This window comes from Melanotaenia boesemani, chromosome 12, assembly GCF_017639745.1.
Source record: "Melanotaenia boesemani isolate fMelBoe1 chromosome 12, fMelBoe1.pri, whole genome shotgun sequence".
NCBI classification, from domain to species: Eukaryota; Metazoa; Chordata; class Actinopteri; order Atheriniformes; family Melanotaeniidae; genus Melanotaenia; species Melanotaenia boesemani.
Window position 1 is genome coordinate 36,430,506 of NC_055693.1, and position 27,595 is coordinate 36,458,100.

General features: G+C 43.5%; 1 long non-coding RNA gene across 1 annotated transcript; it reads left to right on the forward strand.

Annotated features, from left to right (window-relative positions):
• Positions 1-1,538: 1,538 nt before the first annotated feature.
• LOC121650663 lies at positions 1,539-26,707 on the forward strand. The gene is made up of 4 exons (XR_006012309.1): positions 1,539-1,550; positions 18,697-18,699; positions 23,338-23,346; positions 26,646-26,707. It is a non-coding gene; the product is annotated as an uncharacterized LOC121650663 (long non-coding RNA).
• The last annotated feature ends 888 nt before the right edge of the window (positions 26,708-27,595 follow it).

Below are 27,595 nucleotides of genomic sequence, written 5' to 3' on the forward strand. Positions count from 1 at the left end.
TCTTTCCTCTCAGCCGTCCTGATGATGGCTGCCCGCGCGGGTTTCGGTGTTCAGGCCTCCTCCTGTCAACGAATGGGTATGTTGGGATCCGGGTCACGGCACCAAAAATGATGGGTATTTTTCCATCATAGAATAAGACACAAAGAACTCAGAGTGAAGTCAGCTTCATCGCGATGGGGAGAGACTGTGGTTCAGCACTCAGAGAGTGTCTGGTGTCAACTCCGAAGTCTCAACCCCAGTGCCCCCTTTTTATTGAGCAGCTATCACACTTCAGAAGAGCAAGCAAAGTTCTCGCAAACTTCAAACAGGGAAGCACATTAGCATACAACACTTTATGACCCTTTTCACACAGAGCTGTGACCACCACATCCTGTCCTCTGCAGGGTGGGGTGAGACAACAAATCATTACCCATCCTTAAGGGAGAAAGTTTAAAATGTTAACTTTAAACTGTCAACTTTGCTTACTCTAACAGGGTCGATGGCGCCCTGGTTCCCGGGGTGTGCCGGCTGGAACATCGGGGTGTGTGCAGGCCTATGCCGGGTGGTTGTCGTGGTGGGGTAGCTTGGGTTAGTACTCCGGGGCTGCTGCTCAGGGCCCGGGTCTCGGGCCCTGGTCTGCCTCTGACCTGCGTAGAGGCGTGGTCGCATTTGCATGATCTCACTCACCACTCTTCATCACTGATCACTCCTTGTTTCTCATGCTCTGCATGCTGACACAGTCACTGAGTTTTCCAGTGGGTTTTAATACTTAGTGATAATTATTTTTTTTTATTTTTCCTGTGAGTTAGTATCTGGTCGCTGTTATGTCTTTTTGATTTGGTTATTATTTAAAAATTCTTAATGACTAGTTTTTTCTGTGTGTGTGTTTCTGCTTTTGTAAAAGTTGTAGGAAATTTTCTGGTGTGTTCATGTACAGGTGTAACAGTTTGTTGTCTGGTGATGGTGTGGATTGAAGGGTCGTTTCCTTCTGTCTGTGATCTTTTTGTCTCCTTTCTTCTTTCCCTTTTGCATCTTTTTGCTATTTTCCATCTTTTTCTGTCCCCTCCGGTCAGGCCCAGCAAGATTACATAGATTCCGTGATTCAAAGTAAATAAATGAATCAGATTATCAAGAGGAGCCTTACCCATAGGCCTCCCCTTGGCAGAGCAAATTTGTTCAGCACGATACAGAAACCAGATTATTATTTTGCTGCTATGATGCTGGACAGGTTGAAAAAAAAGGTTAGGAGGAGAAACTGCAACACGACACCAGAGCAACGCTCAAGTGTGAGAGCAAACTCACCAGCGTCAGCTACGCCGCACACAGAATAAACCTTTAAAGAGGGTCAGAATATCATTAGTACAAGACTTTTCTATCCGAAGCTCAGAAGGCAAATTATTGAGTCATTGTGTGGAACCTGATTGGCTGTTAGAGCCACCTAATTTGACTCAGGTGTGTTGGTGCAGGGATACATGGAAAACCTGCTGGATTGCGGCCCTCGTAGGACCGAATTGAGTATCAGTGCTATAAAGGTTTGTAAGCCTGCAATTTGGTTCTCACCTCTGTTTGCAGTCTTGACATTATCTCTACAATCATGTGTTTTGTTAGTTTTGTTTGTTAAAAAAATGGATAAAAACGTTTTGAGGTAGAAAAACTGCTGTAATCAGATTTCAGTCCTGTGAATTTAGTGTGGTGGTAAATGGAGGATTAATGTGTTTCAGAGGTCGCTCTGTTTACTTTCGGAGGCTGTATAATGCTATGTCTTTAGCATCAGGACAAGTGTATGCCTGTTTATCCTATAAAGACTCAGTTACAGACAAACTGAATGATGACCTTGTTCAACTCAAACATGTCTGCCTCACTGTCAGTTTTAAGTGCTTTGGTCCACATCGCTACACAGTCATGGTAATGGCTCAGTCACCTCTGAGTTTTCTATATTTTGTTTCTAAGGAGCCAGATGTTGCAATTTTCTTAAAGCGATTTAGAGTATAATTTCTCCAGGGTTAAAATGTCTTTCAGATTTTCTTTTTGAACATAGACGACTTTTTCTCTCATTTTGATATCAGCTCTAGTACCCAAACATTTTTAGGGGATTTAGCTCTATATATCATTCCAGCATAAAAAGACACACCTAACTTAAGATATTGACCAGGTTTGTTTCTATACGTAACAGAGAACTTAGCAAAGGAACATTTCTGAATACTAAGCAATTTGTTACTAGCAGCATATGACAAAAATGGAACTGGTTCACATTTATTTAACTGCATAGCATCACCACGTTGATACTAATAGAAATATCCATCCATTCATCCATTCATCCATCCATCCATCCATCCATCCATCCATCCATCCATCCATCCATCCATCCATTTTCTACCGCTTATCCGGGGTTGGGTCAAGGGGGCGGCTGCTTAAGTAGGGAAGCCAAGACTTCCCCCTCACCGGCCAAATTTGCCAGCTCGTCTGGGAGATGAGGGATATAGTCCCTCCAGCGTGTCTTGGGTCTCCTCCCAGTGGGACGGGCCTGGCCACCCTGCAGAGAAAACTCATTTCGGCCACTTGCATTCTGGACAGGACAGGGATAAAAACGAAGGAAACATGGCATCAGGAACGTCAGGAATGAGTAAAGTAATCTTAGGAGAAGGGAAACAGGGACGAAAGGCTGAGGTAGGTCACACGATGCAAAAACTGGACTGAAGGTCAGTGGAAACAAGTGTGATGGAGGAATGGATCCACCCCAGAACCCGAATCTCGATGGGTCTGATGGAGGGACAGATCCTCACCAGAACTCAGACTTTAACATTACTGCAGCAATGTGGGATCATCTGGACAGAGAATGAAACAAAAGGCAAAAGCATCCACAGAGGAGTTTTGGAAAGTCCTATTCCTGGGAATTGCTTCAAGGATCCTGGAGAACTGTTCCTGGAAAGTCCTTCAAGGATCCTGGAGAACTGTTGCTCAAGATAATTTAAAGAAATGACAGTATGAGGAAACCGGCCTGAGAGGGTTCAGGTGTGTTAATGAGTAAAGGTGGTCATACCAAATATTTTCCATGCTCCTAGAAATATATAAAGAAACGAGTTGTGGCTCAAAACCTTTTGTGAAGTGTAATGATTGGCTGTTTGTTTTATATTTTCTTTAATCTATGAATGCCATGAATGCCTATGATGCTGACTGGAGGCCATGCATCTGAGACCAAATGCATGACATGAGCAGTTCTTGGCCTGCAAACTACACTGACAACTGGCCAATTGCAATCGGTTGCATGCCAGTCCAACCAGCCTTTTGTACGGGGCGAAGCCGGCCTGAGATAATAAAATGTAACTACCAACTGAAGATGGGTCCTCAGACTGACCGAGATCCTGTGGACCCCCTGTCTGTCTGAGTCCAGCACTGCATTGCTTTACCTGTCAGCTGAACTTAGAATGAATTTCTACTGAGTCTAAACTGGTCCTCTCCAGGCTTCCAAACAAAGAATCGGGTTAGCAGAAGTTCTATAAATTGGCAGCTTTAGCTTTTAGACAGCAGATATCTACACTGCTTGACATGTTTTGTTTTCTTTTAACATTTTTTATTTGCGTGTGTAGCTGAGTAAATAAAAAAGCCCCTTTAAAAGCCACAGCTTTTACATTTATCTTAATTTGCATCTGCCCTTTGAGGTAAGTCAGTGAGGCATCCAGTGTAGCTGAGTGCTTAGCAACTCCCCCCTCTGGAAATACTGTGGGCAAGGACAGAGCTAATGCAATTGTCCTATAAAAGACCACGCCACTTTCTGTCAGAACCAAGATGAGATGAAAAGCATTTATTCTTTGGAGGATGAGAAACTGCATCTGTTTAATGCCGCAGTCACTGTAGTGTATTGTTAAAGACAGGAATGCTCTCATACCAGAGCTTTAAAGGTTGCACCAGGAACACACATGAAGACATGCTACTCTCTGTTTCAAAGGGCCGTGCAGTTGTTGGCATCTGAACGGAATCTAAACATTTCTAGCTGCTAATAAAACTGGGAAGAGACAAACATGATGAAATGAATACCAAAACCCTATGTGATGATGGCTTACAAAGAGCTTTTTAAAACTGGCCCCAGGCAGGGACCCAATTTCTGATTCCATAGTGAGGCCAGTACAGCAGGCTATGTATAGTTAATATTCACTTGCATGCTTCAAAACTACTGATAATTAATTGGATACTGATAATGATTGCTTCCTTCACATTAGTATCCACTAGCAGATCCCCCACCCCCACCCCACCCCCCACCCCACCTCAAAACCTGCTTATTAAATGATTTCTTGTGAGCAAAGTGCAAGAAATACGCAGTGGAGCACTTCGCTTAGGACCCATTCACACCAGTCTTTTTGATTCCAATCCAGGTCCGTCTGCTTGAAAAGTCCACTTCGTTGGGGGATTTGTGAAGGCGCAAGCAAATTCTGAATCGAATCAAAGAAGCGGACTCGGTCCACCTACAAATCATGAGTAAACACAACTTAAATGTACTTCGAGACGATAGGCGATACTGGGCGAGAAAAATGTCTCACAGTCAGACATGGACAACCTCGGTAAAAGTTCTGATCGGAGTGTGACCACTGGGATCTGATGCAGCTCCACCTTTTACTCTGATGGAAACCCAGTCGTTTTGCATTAATCAATAGATGAAGCAGTTTTCTTCTTCATTGCTTGTCTCGTCTTCTCCTTCAGTAATTCTTGGTGCAGCGCCTCCGCAGTGGGACAAGGAACACGTGATTTAAAAGGTCAGATTTGTTTAAGAAGTGCAGCGTGAACACAAACTTGAGCCCGAAGAATGTTGCATCTCCCAGCTGAACCAAGTCTAGAGGACCATACTGGTGTGAATGCACCTTTAGGTAGAAATATCTGGAACTAATCTGCAGGGCCATGTGTCTCCCATTCTCCTCAGAGACAATCCTGCAGGGCTGTTGAGAGGACAACAAAATCTATTAGGATTGACAGCAAATGTAACGGCAGAAATTGTAGATCAGTGCTTTATAGAAAATTAGTGGTCTCATTTTCAAGCCTTCTATAATGGTAATTTCTAACAACAGTTACCAGCTGTGCAGGAACAACAGGGTGAAAAATCCTGTCTGCTGGGAGATGAGTAAAAAGAAAAAAAGGTAAGCTTTTTGTTGATATTTATAGATACATCAAAGACCCTGAAGGTGCTGGAACAGGAGCGTTTCCATGGTGAAACCCAACATCAGTCATCAGTATATGGTGGCTTTTTTGGAAACAGTGTATTTTAGAATTAAACTAAACTAGAATAATTGTGTCTTGACAATCGAGCAGCACCCAAATGCGTTAAATAATGCAGGGGAGGGATAATGTAGGGTGTATGAGGATGGGGGGAGTGGTCGATGGTGCCCTGGTTCCCGAGTTGTGTGGCTGGAACATTGAGGTGGGTGTTGGCCCACCCCTGGTGGCTGTCTAGGGGGCCCAAGTGGCAACATCCTCCTGTAAAATGTGAAGCCTATGCGGAAGAGCAAAGAAAAAAAAAAAAAAGCAGTTCCCCCCTCATCCACTAGGGGCTCCAAAACAGTGCAAATCCCCATAGACTCCCATGTTAAAAAGACCGACTTCACATAAAACTTAACTTCATAAAAAATAAGAAAAAAATATATTAATTAAACCTGAAGAGAACACATATAAGATTATAGAACAGCCCAAAGTCAAAACAGTGGAACTGAAATTAATAGTGAGGGGAGGCGAAGTGTGCAGGAGTCCCGTTGTTAGTCGATTATTTATTTCTTTTTGTGCATTTTCTTTATTGTACAGTCTGACAGCAGCTTCTTGTATAACTAACTCTCAACATGCTAATCCCTTATATAACCAAGCTGAAGTGTACAGAGCTACAAATAAATCTTCAAAAATCATGTCTGTTAAATTTGAACAGGGCCTCTGATAATATATTTTTACGTTTACTGGATTTCTTAGAACATCAACATTTTTAAATAAGATTTTTGTGATGAAATAATCATTTCTAAATAAAGAGCCTTACATTTGCACTATATCCTCATATGCATGTATGAGGGCTTGGGAGTAATGTCCTCTGTGAAGCACAGACATTAATTAAAAGCCTCTAGAAATGAATATTTCAGCAGTGGTAAATTGTTAACAGAAACAACATCCAAACTAGGTCACAGCAACACTTCCCCTAGAACACATTCATTACCTTCTGTCATCAAATCTCTGCTGCTCAGATTCATTGTGTGATTTTGATTATTTGTTTTTTCATCTTTTGTGGACGTCAGGCCTTTACACAACAAATGCCCAACACACAACTACATACACGCATGAAACTTGGATTTTCCACTTTATAACCAGTCAGATAATGTTTACAGGTAACACTAGGATACATAAAGACACATAAAATGTGGAATCTAACTAAATTTTAAGTTTAACCACTTCCTGTTAGTGAGGCGACAGAAATGACTGGGCTGTTTGTGACAAATTGATTTTGAGAGTAAAAATACAGTGTATGAAGTTGGGCAGTGAAAATGGAAACTGAGAGGATGCCAGGCACATCATCACCACGGGCATCAGCAGTGGGGAGATGGGGTGGAGTGTTGATGCAGGAGCAGGAGGAGACTCTGGGGAGCATATCTCCAGAGACCCGGTCCTGACGAGTCAGTACTTGCTGACTGTCTCTAAATGGACATACTGAATTATTACACAGTACTCAGTGGAAATCTGGGTCATGAGTGGCCAGAAGAAGCTTGGACTGAATTGAAATGAACATGCCCCCCCTATATGTCGCCTGGGACAACGCATATGAGTCAATGAACAAATTTTCAAAGCAGCACGGATCCTGTAGGGTGTTAAAAAACAAGCTATGATGCAGGAGATCCTTCAGTTTTAGTCCAGGGTTGGTTTACTTACACTGAGGCATAACTAACACAGTCAGGAACTTAAAATGAAAGCAGGCACGTTTATGTGTCATCAAGTTAAATCTCAAAGGCTGGGTTTTACTGACTTGAAGCCGGTTTTTGACAGAGTCTCGGGCTAAAGTTATCAGGCCTCTGTAGCTTAGAGGGACGGAGATGTGTCCTTGCTTCATGGAGAGCCTCGGCAGGAAGGTTCTGGTTATGGTGTCCCCAGCAGGGGTTGGCCACCAGGTTACCTGTAGACAGGAGCATGTGTTTGCCACACACGTTCTTGAATGAAACTGGGAAATGGCTTATGTTTGCTTTGCTTTGGCTGTTCCTGATTCTTTGAGGGGTTTATGGAAAGACAGTGAAAGTGGCTTATGAACCTTTGGTTGGGATCAAATGGAACTGAATCACAGCATGTCAGTGTCTAAATCACTTTACTTCAGTTGATTAGGGTCCTTCTCTGTTAGCTTAGAAGAAGAACAACTGCGGATCAGAGATCAGGGTTTACTGAACACACTGAAGGGAGAAAAGAAAGAGAAAGATGGAGAACCAGGTTAATGGGATGGAAGAAGACAGATATCTTGTTGGTTTAACAATAAATGTGTTTCTTATTACATCTTCCTCACATCTGTGATGTTATGAGTATAGTAAGTTACATAGTTATAGGTCCCCTCGCCCTCCGTGGGCGGTCTCTCATCCTTTCAAGCTTGGGTCCTCTACCAGAGGCCTGGGAGCTTGAGAGGTCTGCGCAGTATCTTGGCTGTTCCTAGGACTTCACTCTTCTGGACCGAGATGTCTGAGGTTTGTCCTAGGATCTGCTGTAGCCACTCTTCCAGTTTGGGGGTTACTGCCCCGAGCTCTCCGATCACCACGGCTACCACTGTTGCCTTCACTTTCCAGGCCTTCTCAAGTTCTTCTTTCCAGACTTGGTATTTCTCCAGTTTCTCATGTTCCTTTTTCCTGATGTTGCAATCGATTGGTATTGTGATGTCAACCACAACAGCTTTCCTCTACTGTTTGTCCATCACCACAATGTCCGGCTGGTTTGCCATTACCATTTTGTTGGTCTGGATCTGGAAGTCCCACAGTATCTTAGCTCGGTTATTCTCTAACACCTTCGGAGGTGTTTCCCACCTTGACCTCGGGGCTTCCAGTCTGTACTCCGCACAGATGTTCCTGTACGCTATACCAGCCACCTGGTTATGATGCTCCTTGTAAGCTTTCCCTGCCAGCATCTTACACCCTGCTGTTATGTGCTGGATTGTCTCAGGGGCCTCTTTGCACAGTCTACACCTGGGGTCTTGTCTTGTATGGTAGATCTGGGCCTTTATTACTCTGGTGCTCAAGGCCTGCTCCTGTGCAGCTATGGTCAGTGCCTCTGTGCTGTCTTTCAGTCCAGCCCTTTCTAGCCATTGGTAGGATTTCTTGATATCAGCCACTTCAGTTATCTGTCGGTGGTACATCCCATTGAGGGACTTTTCCTCCCATGATGGTTCCTCGATCACTGTTTTCCACTGCCTGAGACATTCACCGAGCACTTCGTCCGTTGAGGCCATCTTCCTGATGTATTCAAGGATGTTGGATGTTTCATCCTGGATAGTGGTTCTGACACTCACTAGTCCTCTGCCTCCTTCCTTGCACTTAGTGTACAGTCTCAGGGTGCTGGATTTGGGGTGGAACCCTCCATGCATGGTCAGGAGCTTTCGTGTTTTCACATCTGTGGTCTGAATCTCTTCTTTTGGCCAGCTTATTATTCCCACAGGGTATCTCCCGACCGGCAGGGCATAACTGTTAATTGCCCGGACCTTGTTCTTGCCATTGAGCTGACTCCTTAGGACTTGCCTTACTCGTTGGAGGTATTTTGCTGTGGCTGCTTTTCTTGTGGCCTGTTCGAGGTTGCCATTTGCTTGTGGGATTCCAAGGTACTTGTAGCTGTCCTCAATGTCTGCTATTCTGCCATCTGGGAGTGAGACCCCTTCTGTATGGACTACCTTCCCTCTCTTTGTCACCATCCGCCCACACTTCTCAAGTCCGAATGACATTCCAATGTCATTGCTGTAGATCCTGGTTGTGTGGATCAGTCCGAATGACATTCTGATGTCATTGCTGTTGATCCTGGTTGAGTGGATCAGTGAGTCAATCCTCGCTCGCTCTTGGCGTACAGCTTGATCTCATCCATGTAGAGGAGGTGACTGATTGTAGACCCATTCCTGAGTCGGTATCCATAGCCAGTCTTGGTGATTTTTTGGCTGAGGGGGTCCAGACCTATGCAGAACAGCACAGGGGACAGGGCATCTTCTTGGTATATGCCACATTTGATGGACACTTGTTCAATTGGCTTGCAGTTGGCCTCAAAGGTGGTCTTCCACTGCTGCATTGAGTTTGCAATGAAGGCTCTTAGAGTCCTGTTGATGGTATACATCTCCAAGCATTCCATGATCCATGTGTGTGACATTGAGTCATAGACTTTCTTGTAATCACTCCAGGCAGTACACAGATTGGTATTCCTGGTTCTGCAGTCCCAAGCGACTGTTCTATCTACCAGCAGCTGGTGTTTTGCTCCTCTGGTATTTTTACCATTGCCCTTCTGTGCTGTGCTCATGTATTGATCCATGTGCCCACTTATCTTAGCCGCTTTGATGCCTGACATGAGCTTCCATGTGGTGGGGAGAAAGGTTATTGGCCCATAGTTGGATGGAACTGTTTCCTTCAGGGGATCCTTCTGGATCAGGATTGTCCGGCCTTCAGTTAGCCATTCAGGGTGGGTCCCATCCTTTAGCAGCTGGGTCATTTGTGCTGCCAGGCGCTCATGGAGTGCAGTTAGCTTCTTCAGCCAGTAGGTGGAAACCATGTCAGGTCCTGGTGCTGTCCAGTTTTTCATACCTGAGACTGTTTGTTGAATGTCTGCCACTGTGATGGTTACTGGTTCTTGTTCAGGGAGGTTGCTGTGGTCTGCTCTTAGATCCATCAGCAACTGTGCACCGCTGTTGTGTGATGCCTCCTTCTCCCATATGCTTTTCCAATATTGTTCAGTCTCCAGCCTTGGCGGGTCTGCCCTGGTGTTATTACCCTGCCACTGAGAGTATACTTTAGCTGGTTGAGTTGAGAACAGCTGGTTTATTCGTCTTGCTTCAATTTCTCTCATGTACCTCTTTAGGCGGGTGGCCAAGGCTTGGAGTCGTTGTTTGGCAGTTTCTAGTGCTTCAGGTATGGGCATCTGGATGTACCTCCTGGGTACCTGTTTTTTCATTGCACCTTTCTGGAGCTCTGATAGTTGGCTCACTTCTCTCCGAGCTGCCTTGATTTTAGCCTCCAACCTCCTCTTCCATGATGGATATGTATCTTTATGGTTGCTCTTTGGTTGATAGCCAAGCACCTCAAGGATCACTGCTGCTGAGGTGTAGGCTCCTCCTTGCCGTAGCATTTGTGTTGTACCTTGTCAATCTCAAGCTGTGATAGCAGTTGCCGTCTGTGGATGTTGGAACGTTGAGCTACTAGTTGTTTGGTAGTGAGTGTTGATAGTGGGTTTTGAAGATTATATATTTCCCACATTCTCTGCATGTAACCCCTCTGACTAGGGCTACTGGAGTAGTAGCATTCCAACAGAGCCTTGTTCTGACCTAGCGAAGTCAGAGCCGATATGTCTCGTGTTCTCTTGTCTCTCATCATATGAGGTAGGCAGTAGCGCAGAGGGTCTTGCCTAAAGACCCACACCAGGTGTTGGTATGACAATCAGACGACAACACAGAAATCAAGTCAAGACTGTTAAGGATTGCAAGATGTGAGGACCCAATGAATGAATTTCCAACTCTTGATTTGACTTTCTTTTGTTTACTCTTTACTTAACTCCACCTTTAAACTACGGTGCATCTAATGCCAACGCAGGATCCCCCTCGGGCTGAACACGAGTTAGAATGCATGCTCATTTATTTATTTTAAGGTATATGACCCTCCTACATGCTGCCTGATGGCAGGGCCGCTCCATTAATACACTTTTTTTAGTTCTTCCAAAATCCAAAATCACATCCACATACGTGTTTGCATGTCATCATACTTTATGCTATTAAATGCCTGTAAATGTCCTTATTTGTGTAACAAATACCGTGGCCTCCGCTATTAATCTACCTCAGTAGCTAACCATAAAAACCATAAGCACAAATGTTTATGTAAAGTACTTTACATTATACATCTGTTCCCACTGGCGTTTACACGTCTGGCAACAGTAAACAATTATACTAGAAATCATGGTTTAAAATATGAAATGCAGTAATGAAGAGGCTAAAACAGGGATGTAGAAACTTTTTATTATAACTTTTTATCAAAATGTTTCTCCGCCTCCTCTCCTCCACAGCAGTGTGCTAGCTCCAGGCGGTAAATTCCTCAGTGCCACTGATGGCTCGGTGGTTTGATGCCACAGTGACCTACGGTGAACACACACTGGCAGTTTATATGAAAGCAGACATTATTAATGTTTATATGTACTTTACTGGTACTTTGCAGACTCTTATCTAAAGTGATGTACAATCAGCTATGGCTTAGTCAGCGGTACCATGGAAACAGGCCGGTTCTCTAACCAGCGGCATTTTCGAATCGGTTTTCAGATCAAGGACCATTTAATTTATGCCAGAGACACCGCAGTGCTTCATCTGAAGGTTCAACAATGATGAATAAACACATAGAACCTATAACATTAATAATTTCTAACACTTATTTACGTCCACGAAACCGGCTAAAAACCTGCTAACATTTACGTGTGCTAACTCTACTGAGTCGGTATAACCGCAGCCTCCAACAAATGATCAGATCCATCACTCGTCAGGGGTAGAAGAGATTGGTAGCATGCTGCCGTTTATATTACAATTATGATCGAATAACTTCATGCTTACAACAATGCTAAACAGCCTCCGCCTGCACCGGTAACCGCTGAGTCAGTGGCCGCCATCTTTCAGCTCTGGAAAACTGGTTGAAAGTCCCGCCCCTTCCGCTACATCAGCAAGATGGTGTCCGTTTAGTGCACATAGTGTTCATCTTTTCACACTAGATTTTTTTCCAAGTTTAGGGCAGCATCCGGGTACTTTCAGTGCACTGAGTTTTTACTGAAATTTCTGTGTCAGCGCACTAAGCACTTAAATGTAGTACATTACTGAGTCTGTAGCTCAGAAGTTAGAGTGTCTGCTAATTAGACACTAAATGGTTCAACCTCTGGCTTCCCCAGCCTCCAGCGTTGTTGGCTAGGATGTTGGAACTGAACTGAACTGAAGTAAACTTAACTGAACTGAACTGAACTGAATTGAAGTGATATGAACTGACCTAAACTGAACTGAACTGATCTGAAGTGATAATGAACTGAACTGAACTGAACTAAATTGGAAATTAACTGAACTGAACAGAAGTGATACTAAACTGAACTGAACTGAAGTGATAATAAACTGAACTGAACTGGAATTGACCTGAACTGAACTGAACTGAACTGAACTGAACTGGAATTGAGCTGAACTGTACTGAACTAGAATATGCTGACAGCTGGGTCTTGGAGAAAGGTTCTATTAAGACGTTTGCTTCCTTTGAAGTTGATTACACCGAGAGGAGGTCGTGTGATTGTTGTTGAAGTCCTGCTGAGGTGCAGCTTTAATTGTTGGAAATGTTAGTTGAGACAGAAGTGGAGTGGATAGAAAAGAAGGCCAGAATCCATGTCTGCATGTATGTGTTTTCATTGGTGTATTATGACCGCTGCTAATGATCTGACACATTTTCGTAAGTGAATAATTTTAGATTTGTTAATACATGTGACGGGTAATCCAGTGGAGCAGCGCCATGACTGTCAGCCATCTTAAAACTACAGCCACCAGCAAAGGGCAAATAGCACCAACTACACATTTTTCCTGCGAGCCAGTGCACAGTCAGATGTGGGAGGAGATAAACAAGAAACTTAGGTGGAAAGGTGGAAGGTGGAAAATCTGTTAAATTATTATTTGCAACAATGTAGGAGCATGCATATGCAGCAGTAGCAGCAGGATGGGAGTTAAATACAAAGAAGGGGGATCAACATTGGACGAGCCTTCAACAGGTGGAAGGAGCTCAAGAAGGAGAAAGACTGTAAAATGGTACTGCCTAAATTAGCCTGAAGCTAACTTTTTTCACTGGGTTTTGTTAGACAGTGTTGCTGGTTACCGTGGTTACCATGGGAAGCTTAAAAGTAGTTTCTGCTAAAATACACCTGTCTCAGTACAGAAGTAAATATATAGGTGGTTTCAGTTTCTTTCATAGTCCAGTTAGAGTGGTGGTAAAGTTGGACTAAGCGCCGACGAGTAGACTTTATGAGCTGGTTTTACTGGGAATAAAAGCCGGTGGGAAGGCTCTATGAGCTGGTTTTACTGGGACTAAAAGCCGGCGGGAAGGCTCTATGACAGGGCTACTCAATTCGGTCCTACGAGGGCCGCAATCCAGCAGGTTTTCCATGTATTCCTGTACCAACACACCTGAGTCAAATTAATGAGTCATTGTGTAGAACCTGATTGGCTGTTAGAGCCACCTAATTTGACTCAGGTGTGTTGGTACAGGAATACATGGAAAACCTGCTGGATTGCGGCCCTCGTAGGACCGAATTGAGTAGCCCTCCTCCATAAGCTGGTTTTACTGGGACTAAAAGCCGGCAGGAAGGCTCTATGAGCTGGTTTTACTGGTAGAAGCATCTGGTGCTGTGTGGAGGCCAGTTTTCCCGTCCAGATTCTTTTCCCGTTTGAGAACCGTTTTTTCTTCTAAACACAGATGAACCATGTCTGACAGTAAATTTCCATCCACCAGGTGTTTCCTCCTGACCAGTTACGGTCCAGACGGAACTTACCTGAGCGAACGCTCCTTGAACCATGGGATGATGTGCTTTCATCTGTGTTGTAGAGGCTTGTTGACAAATGTCGGCTACCTTTGTTTTATGTTAGAATATGATACATGATTCCAGCGTTAGATGGCAGTAATTCTTACGCGATGTCCCTTTAAACGCAATTATATTTCCTGTTACTGTCAGTGGCTTACATGCGGTCAGGCAGGAAAGCTTCACACAGCTGCTCTCAGTCTTTAGATTCATTCTGTTCGTCTTCAGTGGAGTCCTATGCTGCAGCGACACCTCTGCTTATGCTGCACAATCCTGTGTGCCCTTAATCCTTTATGGATACCTGTCAGTTATGATTACACTTATGGCTGCTTTCCCATCGTCCCAGGTGTTCACAGAAGAGATGATTTAAATAAGGCTGCCACTGGAACGGAGGTGGTTCCCCTCCATTTATTAATTGTGAGTACAGATGTTTTCTGCCTCTGTCAGAGAGAAATAAAATAAATGAATGGCTTGCAACTCAGAAATGGGAAGGACTATTTGAACAAATTTCTGACATGTGACAACCTAGAAGACAAACAGAGAAAAGCCTGAAATAGTTTGCATTAGCCTCCTCCCCTGATGGCATTTTATTGTTTATTTTTTTTTTCCTTTGCGAATACTCTCACAAAACAAGCTTGCTCCCACTTTATGTCGTACACATGTATTAAGACAATTATTCTGTTGTTGCAGGTTAAATGTGTCCGGATTTCAATAATTGGCTGTTTGTCGTAGACTAAGTTACATGATCAGATTTTCACCTGCAGTTCTATGACGATGTGTGATTTGATAGACAAAAGACAGGTCATAGAGAGGCAGGGGCGCTACCAGGGATGTTGGGCCCCATGACAACAAACTGAAGTTACCCCCCCCCCCCCCCCCCCCCCCCCCCCCCAAAAAAAAAAAAAATTGATACAGTAATACATTAAATGAGCCATTTTAATGATATTTTGACCATCATATGTATATTTGTGAAAAGAAAAACATGACTGTGAGGCTCATTTAGATTCAATTATTTGCTGCAACACAGAAACTTTATATTTAAAAAACCATCTCTCTTTTTTTAAATACTTAAACAATTAATTAGCTCAAGATCAATTAGTTAAAATACAAAACTTAAATACAAAATGACCTCTTCCATGAAAATGAAATGCATTTATAATCTGTGGAGAAACAAATCACATCTCAGATCAAAAACAAAATGAGTCCCAAACTACTGACCTGACCTACGTTACAGAGATAGCTGAGTGTAACGTTTTCAGCAAACTGGACCACAGAAAATATCAGGACAGAGGGTTGGCAAGGAAACAGATTTATTGTATGGTAGTGAATTGTGTTCAGATAAACCGGGTCTGGTCACGTCGCCCACTAGCCTGCGAGCACAAGAGAACCAAGGTGAGAATAAGTGTGGCAAAATGGGGAAGTGTGGATTCTGGAGCTTACGTACTGGCAGAGGGAATGGAGGGAGCAGAGAGATCTCCGCACTGAGAGGGCGAAAGAGGTCCACTGAGGCTGTGGGGAACTGAAAAGCCAAGACAAGGTTGAGTGATGTAGCTGAGGGCAGAACAGATATTAATTCAGGTTTTTGGTCCGTAAGAGAGGTCCACTGAATCTCCTGGGGGACAGAGAAATGAGGACAGGTTGTGTTAATTATATTTCCTGATCCTTGTGTCTATACTTTGGATGTTTGTGTGAATGGGGGGGTATGTTTGTGTGCGTGCGTATGCATGTGTTAGGATGAGTGGGGGTGTGTCTGGGGAGTGAGAGTGGGTGGGTTGGATGCTGTGTGAGTGTTTATATTTTTTGGGTGGGGCTAAGAGGGCATATGTGGGTTAGGATGAGTGGGAGTGTGCAAGGAAATAGGTGTGTGCATGTGTTTCTGTGTGTGGTTGGGGCAGGGTTAAGTGCACTTGTGTGTGTGTGTGTGGGGGTGGGGGCGGGCCTGGGGGTGGTGGGCCGTGGGTCTGCCGCTGTCCCCATCCTCTCATTCCCCGTTAGGGGTGTGGTAGGGTGGGTACTTTCTGGGGTGGGTGACGGCTCACTGGCTGCAGTCCCTGAATGGCCTGGTCGTGGGGGGCGGCCTCTCCTGGCCTGTCTTGCCCTGGAGGGCCTCCTGGGGAGCGGGGGTGCCTAATGCCACTAAAGGCTCATCATCCAGAGGGAAGTTTACATCCCCGAACCCCTCTTACTTCCCGCACTCTCTGTCTCACACACACACACACATAGGGAGTTGGGAGGCGTGGAGCCATGCGGTGGTGGTTTTATTTTTTTTTTTATTATTTTTTTTTTTTAACCTGTCCTGTCCAGCATCATAGCAGCAAAATGATAATCTGTTTGCTGTATCGTGCTGAACAAATTTGCTCTGCCAAGGGGAGGCCTATGGGTAAGGCTCCTCTTGATAATCTGATTCATTTATTAATTTATTTACTTTGAATCACAGAATCTATGTAATCTTGCTGGACCTGACCGGAGGGGACAGAAAAAGATGGAAAATAGCGAAAAGAGCAAAAGGGAAAGAAGAAAGGAGACAAAAAGATCACAGACAGAAGGAAGCGACCCTTCAATCCACACCATCACCAGACAACAAACTGTTACACCTGTACATGAACACACCAGAAAATTTCCTACAACTTTTACAAAAGCAGAAACACACACACAGAAAAACAGAGCTGCTAGTCATTAAGAGTTTTTAAATAATACCCAAATCAAAAAGACATAACAGCGACCAGATACTAACTCACAGGAAAAATAAAAAAAAATAATTATCACTAAGTATTAAAACCCACTGGAAAACTCAGTGACTGTGTCAGCATGCAGAGCATGAGAAACAAGGAGTGATCAGTGATGAAGAGTGGTGAGTGAGATCATGCAAATGCGACCACGCCTCTACGCAGGTCAGAGGCAGACCAGGGCCCGAGACCCGGGCCCTGAGCAGCAGCCCCGGAGTACTAACCCAAGCTACCCCACCACGACAACCACCCGGCATAGGCCTGCACACACCCCGATGTTCCAGCCGGCACACCCCGGGAACCAGGGCGCCATCGACCCCCTTCCCCCCACCCCCCACCTACTCCAATCTGCACCTCATGTAACCCCACACTCACACCCTCCCCTGTGCTGTACCCACAAGCACTCACCACCACACAGTCACGCCACACACAACCCTCCCACCATGCCCTGTGGGGGACACCCCAGGCGGACCAGCGGACAGCGAGCCCCAAGCACCCCCCCTTGACCCAACCCCCACAGGTTGTCACATGTCAGAAATTTGTTCAAATAGTCCTTCCCATTTCTGAGTTGCAAGCCATTCATTTATTTTATTTCTCTCTGACAGAGGCAGAAAACATCTGTACTCACAATTAATAAATGGAGGGGAACCACCTCCGTTCCAGTGGCAGCCTTATTTAAATCATCTCTTCTGTGAACACCTGGGACGATGGGAAAGCAGCCATAAGTGTAATCATAACTGACAGGTATCCATAAAGGATTAAGGGCACACAGGATTGTGCAGCATAAGCAGAGGTGTCGCTGCAGCATAGGACTCCACTGAAGACGAACAGAATGAATCTAAAGACTGAGAGCAGCTGTGTGAAGCTTTCCTGCCTGACTGTATGTAAGCCACTGACAGTAACAGGAAATATAATTGCGTTTAAAGGGACATCGTGTAAGAATTACTGCCATCTAACGCTGGAATCATGTATCATATTCTAACATAAAACAAAGGTAGCCGACATTTGTCAACAAGCCTCTACAACACAGATGAAAGCACATCATCCCATGGTTCAAGGAGCGTTCGCTCAGGTAAGTTCCGCCTGGACCGTAACTGGTCAGGAGGAAACACCTGGTGGATGGAAATTTACTGTCAGACATGGTTCATCTGTATTTAGAAGAAAAAACGGTTCTCAAATGGGAAAAGAATCTGGACGGGAAAACTGGCCTCCACACAGCACCAGATGCTTCTCCCAGTAAAACCAGCTCATAGAGCCTTCCCTCTGTCTTTTAGTCCCAGTAAAACCAGCTTAAATTCTTCCTGCCAGCTTTTAGTCACAGTAAAACCATTAAATCCAGCTAATGAAGCCTTCCTGCCAGCTTTTACTCCCAGTAAAACCAGCTTATAAAGCCTTCCCTATGGCTTTAATCCCTGTAAAACCAGCTCATAGAGCCTTCCCGCCGGCTTTATTCCCAGTAAAACCGCCTCATAGAGCCTTCCCTCTGTCTTTTAGTCCCAGTAAAACCAGCTTAAATTCTTCCTGCCGGCTTTTAGTCACAGTAAAACCATTAAACCCAGCTAATGAAGCCTTCCTGCCAGCTTTTACTCCCAGTAAAACCAGGTTATAGAGCAGGGCTACTCAATTCGGTCCTAAGAGGGCCGCAATCCAGCAGGTTTTCCATGTATACCTGCACCAACACACCTGAGTCAAATTAGGTGGCTCTAACAGCCAATCAGGTTCTACACAGTAACTCATTAATTTGAAGAAGTACCCCAGCAGGTACTTCTACTGTACTACTACTCCATGTCTTTTGCATTTAGATCAAAGATTATGCCTGTAAAACATCTCATAATGAGCTTTAAACACGTATCCATGCACAGATTGAGAGGTGAATAAATCCTGACTCCCATGTGGACACACTGACTTTTAGCTCTTGTTCATCTTAAGGTGATGTACTTTTCAGCTCTGCTGATTTTCTTATCTTCCAACACACACACATACCAGCACACATCTTTTCTGAACCATGAGAGGATGATTATGCTCATCCTCTGTCAACAGCTTTCCATTTACTACCTACCATCTTGTCCTTCATGGCACCTCCATTTAGACACCCTTAATCTCTACAGCTTCTCTGTATCTGTGTGATTACACTTTAGTTTACAAGCTTGATTTTGCACCCAAAGTCAGACACAGTTGTTTTTCCTGTTATCACCTAATACCTTCAGATGTCCTGAAAACGAGGATGGCGGCCATCCAGCCTGTGAGTGGCAGACCAGATGAAGGGTGCAGGTGAAAAAAGGCCTGAAGAGGCAGCTGTTTATTGTACTGCAGCACTACCTCATTATGCTAATTTTCCTAAAGAGAGCCTGCATGGGATGCAGACATGCATGAGATGGAATGGCTTAGAAGAACAGAACATGCTCAGGGAGGGAATTCTCAGGAGACTGCTTCCACTTTCTGTAAAAATATGTGCATGAGAGGAAGTTTATATGCTTGTAGTTTGCTGTTTGTTCCATATCTGTCTGTTCCTTGGAAGTGTGTGAAATAAGGGTGCCGTGTTGTATTGATGTTTACTACAGAACATTGTAAACAACAGCATGCGTTGCTGTTTGCTCCGCCTTCTTCTCTATCTTAAAGGGGCAGTTTTTTCATCCTGTACCTCTTTACTTTAATAGTGACAGTAATGATGATTATCCGCAATGCTTGGTAAATATGTAATAGTGGCCCTGAACTCCAACGCTGTCATGTAGCGCATCTTCAAGCAGCCAGTGTGCTGAAATGACTTGGTGCTGCTACAGGGAGGGACAAGAGTCATTTCATTAGCATTAATTACAGGCTTAAATTACAAAATAGAGTTTAGAAACCAGACTCTTCTTTCAGTCTGTAGGTGCCCAAACCAATTACTTTCCTAAGCTGAAACAAGTACTATTTCATTTACTATATAAGTACAGTTTATTTACTATATTAGTAATAAGTAACTATTCAACTTAAATCAAATCAGTCTCAAGACACTAATTCCGTTCGTTCTCGGTTGAAGGGACTAAGAAATGATTCAGAGGCGAACCAACGAACAAGGACTAGTTAAATAAACATGAATATTTATTAACTAGTCTAAAGGAGTATTTATAGGAGGTAATTGGGGAACATAAATCTAACAGCATGGTAACAGCAGGTGTCATGTTCCAAGCAGACTCTTATGCTAAGGTAATGTGTAGAGCAGAAATGAAACAGAAGTCAGTTATTCTGTGGCGTTAATTAAACTAATGTTCAAAAAAGGGGCTGAAAGGATTTCTGAATTCTACGGAGCTAAACTGCATCATCTATTTAAGATGGAAACCTGAAAGAACAAATTATTTCACTATGACCGATTCTGTAAGACAACCAACCATACTTCTTGGCAGTCAAGCATGGAAGACTGGTCATACTCGTCTGATTCTGTTTGGACGGAGTCGAACCAATTACAATCGTTTGTGGGGAACAGCTCCGGTGCACAGAGGGAAGCCTGATTGGTGGTTCCGACTAAAGCTCCCATGAAGGCCAAAGGTCCATCACTCGTGGTGGTCCTCAGGGTTCTCTCTCTCTTACCTCAGATAAAGAAAGGCTTTTCCCAGTCTCATCAGGGCTCTTCTGATTATGTGTAGATAACCTTTCAGAGTTTCAGGACCCATCTGGAAATCTAAGTAAACAAAGTCTTTATTTTAAATTTGCACGTGTCCCAGAAAGGTCTGTTCTGTGTCCCAGTTGGAGAATATTAGCATATCAGCTTGAGGAACCCACAGGAAGAAAGCAAGGAGTTCCAGGTCATCAGTTCAGGACCTACATCTGGAACAGTTTGCATGATAGTTTATCATCCCAATGTCAGATTTGTGGTTTGCAGGAGGTTTGCTCAGAGCTTTCTAAACGCCAAATCATAGTTTCAGGAATTACTGGCTCTTACTATTGTCTGAAAATTACACATGAAAATTGACACATGGACATCAAACCAGGTCAAAAATTCCTGAGTATTCACCTTCTGGTTTGATAAACAGTACAGACCACTAGAGGGGAGGGGCAGGAGTTCAGTGGTGCAACCGTAAGGCCTGTGAGGTGAAATAATAATTAATAAATACTTCAGCCAAGTTGCGATATTCTGATGGCTGCTGAGAGGTCTGGTGGATCGTGGCTTCTACTGGTGGATGGGATATTTTCTGGCAGAGCAGAACGAAGACAAAAATTGGAACATGACAAGCTGCAGCTCACAGCTTTATTTCAGATCCAGTCAATATGGGGATTGTGACATCTAAGCCATGGGTGACCAAACCACTGGAGAACTGGGAGTGGAGATGATCTTGAACTGGACAGTTTCTCTGTGGTTCCCTTAGGTAATCATTGGTAAAGGAGCGGTTTGAGCGGAGCTGACAGTGGTTCAAATGAAAGTATCTTCAGACCCCGAGTCAACTAATGCAGAGAAGAAATGGAAGACTGATTGGTGGCAAAGCCTGATTTCCACTAGCAGACGACTGGAGGATGTCTGGGGACACTCAATATTGCTCGCTAGTTTCTCCACCTCTAGCGAGCTCCATACGGGGCATGACGATGAGACTCAGGTGTGCCTCCTCAGCAGGATGACAATCTGGTGTGCTGGTAGTCATGCCTCAGGCATTCACTGACAAAGCTGCTTGAAGAGATTCACAGCTTGTTTTATGGGAGGGTTGCCGCAGGGCAGATGGACGCTAAGAGCTGCAGGTAAGTCACCTGTTATGTTTGCCTTGTGCTCTGTGCATTAGGTGTTCTCAAACCATCAACCATGACAGAGGAAATAAGTCTTCAGCAGACCAGATCATATGGGTTTACAGTAATGTAAAGGTTCAACGGAAAACCCAGATTAAACATTCACCGAACTTTTTCTTACATATAAAAGACACATTAAATAAATACACAAATCATTGTCTTGTTTTTCAAATTGAAATAGCTTTATGATATCAACATTTAATTTCTGTACAACAGACCCAGGGCTCAGGGAGGGGATGTTAACTGGCGGACTTTAAACACCCCTGCATCTCTCAGCTTAGCTCAGACATGTGGAAGAAAGTGGACCCAGAGATGATAATCTTTTCTAATTTCATGGTTGTAGGGCATTAAAAAATCAGGAAGGTCTTTTCCACTGTTACATCATGTTCTACTTGTTCTGGTGAGTGAGGAGCAGTGGCAGACCTAAGCTTTTATATAGGGGGTGACCAAAGGGTGGGCAAGACTTTATCAGGAGGGCCATATGCAAAGAAAGGAAATTATTCCTCGTGTAGTTGTTGCTTAATTAGCTCCAAATAACTTCTACATAAATAAACCCTTCACACAGCAAACAAGCAACAACGTGTGTGGATACTGAAGTTTTCTTTGAGCATTTTCATCGTTTATTTTCAGTTCTGCTGTGAAAATCCTAAATAAAAGAGTTGATGTGTAAATTCACTCACTGAAAAATAAAAGTGTGACATGGTTTCCTCACATTATCTTAAAGCTAATCTAGTGCTAGCATATTACATGATTAGCCCTGCTACGTAGCTTCATGCTAACATAGAGGGCAGAGCCTATTCTGGCCATTTTTAAATACTTTTTTATTTTGCTTTTATATAGCGCATAAAAATGTTTTACCATACCCATGTTGTTTTTTTCAGAGCAATATGATCTGATAATCAGTTTTTCCACTTTAAAGTAAAGTAAGTAAATGTTTATTTATACAGCACCCTTCCAGATAAAAATCTCAAAGTGCTTTACAATAAAACACAAACCAACACTTCTGTGAATACTTGGAAGATTTTGTAATTAGCCTTGAAGCAGAATTCTGGAAAACCTGGAGATCTTCCAGAGATATTTTACTTAAACATGTGAAAACAGAGTCACAACAGTCAAGACATGAAGAAATGAAGGCATGAATGATCATCTGCATCTCAGATCGGGACACTGTCCAACAGTCCAACAACAAAAACACAGAACAAGGGTCTGCATCACTCGGCTTCAACATGCCATTGAAGACTCTAAGAAGGGCTATTTTAGCAGTAAAACATGCAGGTCTTTACTGCGTCGTTTATACTTTCAAGTGTGCAAGGTAAAGAATTATGACTCTCAGTTACTTGGGCTGTTATCCACATTAAAAACCAATCAAACAAATGAAACATTAATCATGGACATATATAGGCTACTTGTTGAGAATGTTATTCATACTTCAGCTGGAGTCTGATCAACAACGGTGAGGCTATTAACTGCCTCCATGATCCTCATCCATCAAGCCTTTCACTCCGGTTTCTAGGCTGCCAAACAGAACCTCTTTATTCTGTTCCACCCCACTGATGAGGCTTTCCATCGCCACCTCCCAGACGTTTCTTTTTTTTGGCAGAACGTCTCCTCTCCATGGCCTCTGGACCATGAATATCTAAAGGCATAACATGTAAATGAGGATTTCAGCTACTGCATCTATCAAGGCCTGATCATTCCTACGCTGGATCGGTCAGACACAAACTTTTCATAAATCACACATGCAGATCTGTAAACTGTTACAGATCTGCACTTTCAAGTGAAGCTGGCTGCAATGCTGTTTTGGTGCTTTGAAAGATCTGATTTAATTGCATGACTCAGGATGGGGGTCCTGTCTTGGTTATCTGAGACCCGCCCTCCAGAAATGGAAGGGTTATAGGACCAATGACACAAAGCCATATATATATATATATATATATATATATATATATATAGAGAGAGAGAGAGAGAGAGAAGAAGAAGAAGAAGAAGAAGAAGAAGAGGTGAGAGAAGGACGGGGTCAGGCGAGGGTGGACGAATGCAAGAAGGAAGTCTGAGTGGATGATGATAGCAGGGTGGGGATGAGAGAATGAGACAAACAGAGTTGAGGAAGTGAAACAAGTATAAGAAGGTTCACCAGGTGACTAGAGGTGTAGTTGAGGCATGGCCCTTCTCCTGGACCTGGGTTAACCCATTAACTTCATCTCTCCTATCGCCCTTCCAATGACCTGTCAGTCAACTGCAGTGGCGCCTGGGAATGTCCAGTTAAATCTGGGAGGTGACCAGTGCCACCCTGGCCACCTCTCTAGCGCCACCCCTGCTGAGGAGATCAAATGCTGTACTATAGTTTTTCTTTCATAGTCGGAGGCAGACGTGCTGGCCATTTTAGGGCCTGGACTCCACCTGCGGTGTTTTGCATTGAGCCAAACCATTAAATATACTTCAACGTTCTTGGTCTCACAGATGTATGATTTCAAAATACCTTGTATGGTTGGTGAATCCTGGAGTATTTCCCCAGCACGTGCTCTGACTTTCACTACACAGGAGTATTTCCTTTTGCTTGAGGACCACAACCTTTTTTTTAACAGAATTTCTTTGTACAGAAGTGTATTAATTATCTCCATCCATCCATCCATCCATCCATCCATCCATGGTGAAACCCAGACTTCCCTCTCCCTGGCCACATTCACCAGCTCATCTGGGGGGATCCTGAGGCGTTCCCAGTGTGTCCAGTGGCCAGTGTGTTCTAGGTCTTCCTCCTCCTGGTGGGACATGCCCGGAACACCTCACCAGGTAAGCGTCCAGGAGGCATCCTGACCAGATGCTTGAGCCACCTCATCTGGCTCCTCTCGATGTGGAGGAGCAGCAGCTCTGCTCTGAGCCCCTCCTGGATCACTTAATTAATTATTCATTATTACAAAGCCTGTAATTAATTAGATTTTTTTAATCGAGTCCCATGCCTAATATAAACATATTATTATACAGGGTTCATGGTGGTGTGGTGGTTAGCCGTCGCTTCACGTCAAGTGAACGTGGCTGGGATCTCAGCAGGGGCCCTTCTTTGTGAATTTCAATGCCCAAAGAAAACTCAGCGAAGAGGTTTGACCCTGCATTGTCAATAAAACCAAACACAGTTCAAACACCAAGCAGCAATGTAAAAAATGCATGAGAACAGCTCTGTCCACTTCAGAGCTTCTGCTCATTTCTCCACTTCAAGCAAACTCACAGAAACAATGAAAGCAGAGATGCTGCTGGCACACTAACACATCACATGTCCATTCTGTAGTCATTCCTCACGTCTTAGAGATTACTGAGATGAATACATTTACATGTATATGTGTATATATACATATACACATACCGGGGGGTGTTGGTGCTCTCTACCACCTTGATCAGCTGATCAGTAAAGCCATCAGTTTAGTGGAGGTGAAAACTTTCATGTTTTTCCGTGCTAACACCGCCCACCTCAAACATCCGACCAATCACACAAGACTTGTCAGAACCCCAAAAAATAAGTTATACTTGGTCGATTTATGGGAGAACAAGCTGTAAGATATTCCCAAACACATTAGTAAAACATTAATAATATTACAGAAGTACATTTCTCGGATTTTTTTAACCATAAAACATGACCATCCATTAGCAGGTGGATTTAGGTGAGCTGTACATTTCACTGACTTCTTTTTAGTCTTAGATTAAAAAGTGTTAAAACATACTTAAAAAGAAAAGAAAAAATCTTTAAAATCTCTGTGTTAATTTACTTTGATTTGGTGTGACGGTAATGTATGTGGTAACCTTACTGCTGCAGTCATGAGAGGACTCGTGCTGATTTGTTTAAATAATTCATCATAATAATTATGCAATAACACTGCTTATTATTTATGCATGAGCCCTGAAATATTGTTTCAACTATAATTAGAAAAATAACTTTGTGTTTGTTTTCTTGCCCAAAAGAAAAATAAATGAGAGCATGATAACACATAGAGTTCAGATGTATTATAACTCCATGTCAGCCTGCAGGGTGATATTTGCTCTTTGTTTCGTTCTTAGGTGTAAAATCCTGTCTTGCCTTGTGATTTACCATCCCACCCTCTGATTATGAGAAACGTTTTACTCTTATCTGGCTTGTTACATTTGCATGTTTTCAGCTGAAGTAGGTAAAGTATCTCAGAGCTTGTGCAGCTATCACAACCTCAGGCACGTCGTGTGGATCAAACTGAGATTCAGCTCAGTGGAAATGATGGTGATGACTTGTTTTTACCAGCAGGGGGCAGTAGCACACTGAGCAAATGATAACTGTAGAGTTATTGTAATGCACGTGAGCATGATAAATGATGAAAGTGTGTGCTTGTGTGTGTTACGTGGGATTTGTTACAGTGAGGGTGTGTATAACACCCTAATATGATCCCAGCTGTGACAGATATCTACATATCAGCTGATCTGAGCACAGTGGCAGTGTGTGAATGGCAAAGTCGTGTCTTGATTGCAGCATTAATTCCTGCCTGGAACTCGTCCTTTATCCAACTGCACATCACAATGATGACAGCAGTCGTACCCTGAGACAGAGAACATGTTACTGAATAAACGCTGCAACAGGCTTAGATGAAACCTACTGTAGAACTCAAGGCTTGGACCTAGTGTGTTTTAACAATCCAGTAATAGATCTCACTCGGTTTCCTGTTTATCTTCTTGTCTTTTGATTGGTGTTTGAGAGAACAGACAATGGATGCTGTTGCCGTAACAACTCAGAGAAATGAAAGTGTGTAGTAAAGAATGAGGAGAGGAGGTATTAGCAGGACACACTCACATGTGAGGCATGTTGTGCTAAAACAGAAGGACATCAGTCAGCTGGAAGAAGGAATCTGTGCCTCCCGGCCTAGACTGCCCCTCTCACTTATCTCTTGCTCGATAGCTTAAATCTATTGGCAGAGATATGAAAAGCTGCATTCAGGAGATAGCCTATCTATAAATATATCTAGTGCCCCCTACTTCCCTCCACAGGAGCTGGGGCTCTCCAGCTCAATCACACCGGCTTCATGCATATCACATTACTGTGCTATCTGATAGGAATACACATGTACAGGGAGGTAGACACACACAAGAAAAGAAGAGCTGAATGTGCCTTTGTTTCTGTCTTTATGCTGTGGCAGGATTACAACAGACACCAGTTCCCCTCATGGCATTCAGGAATTGTAGGAGCTTCCCGCCATTATTCTCTCTCCCATTTATTTAGACTCAGATATTTATTAGGCAGGAACTGAACCCATCAGAGAAGACTGGTTGTCCACCAAATTCTTTTCTTTATGTATTCTTCTAACTAAATCTGGGAACACATATTTAACTATTCAATATGAGCTTTGGTCAGTCTGAAGTGACTTTATTTAATTTTTTTAGATGGTTGCATTTTTTTCAGTCCTCTTACCAAAACTTAGATGTCAGAATCAGAATACTTTATTAATCCCTGAGGAAATTGTGTGCACAGAGTCGCTCCATACCAAATAAGGAAGAATAAAATAAAGATAAAAATAACAATAACAAAAATAACAAGAAATTCATTACAACACAAACAGATCCAGGATCAATCCTGCAGTGAGTACTATGTACAGTATTATCAGTATGATAGTAAAATGTAAATGTAGAGCAGAGTGTAAATGTATAACAGTGGATGTTATATGGAGGAGTTGTACAGTGTGATGGCCACAAGTAGGAATGATTTCCTGTGGTTCAGAGCATTGAGGTGAAATCAATCTCTCTCTGAACGTACTCCTGTGGCTGATCAGCAGGTTGTGAAGCGGGTGGGAGGTATTGTTCAGTATTGTCTTTATTATGGACAACGTTCTCCTCTCCAACACCTCCGTCAGAGAGTCCAGCTCCATCCCACCACGTTACTGGCTTTGTGGATCAGTTTGTTCAGTTTGTTTGTGTCTGCAACCCTCAGCCTGCTGCAGCATGCAGGAGCATAGAGGATAGCACAACACAACCACAACAGACTCATAAAACATCCTGATCAGCGTTTGGCAGATGTTAAACCACCTTAGCTGCCTCAACAAATAGAGACGCTCTGGCCCTTCTTGTAAAGTGCAGCAGTGTTTTTAACCCAGTCCAGTTTATTGTCAATATGCACTCCAAGGTATCTGTAACCCTTCACCACTTCCACATTGACACCTGGACTGAAGCAGGTGTTGCTGGTGTTCTGGATATCCTAAAATCCACAATCAGTTCCTGAGTCTTTGTCATATTAAGCTGCAGATGATTCTGCTCATACCATGTGACAAAGAAGTCCACAGCAGCTGGATATTCCACCTCATCTCCTCCCTGATACATCCAGCTACAGCAGAGTCATCAGAACCTTCTGAAGGCAGCAGGTCTCTGCAGGAGCTGCAGTCAGA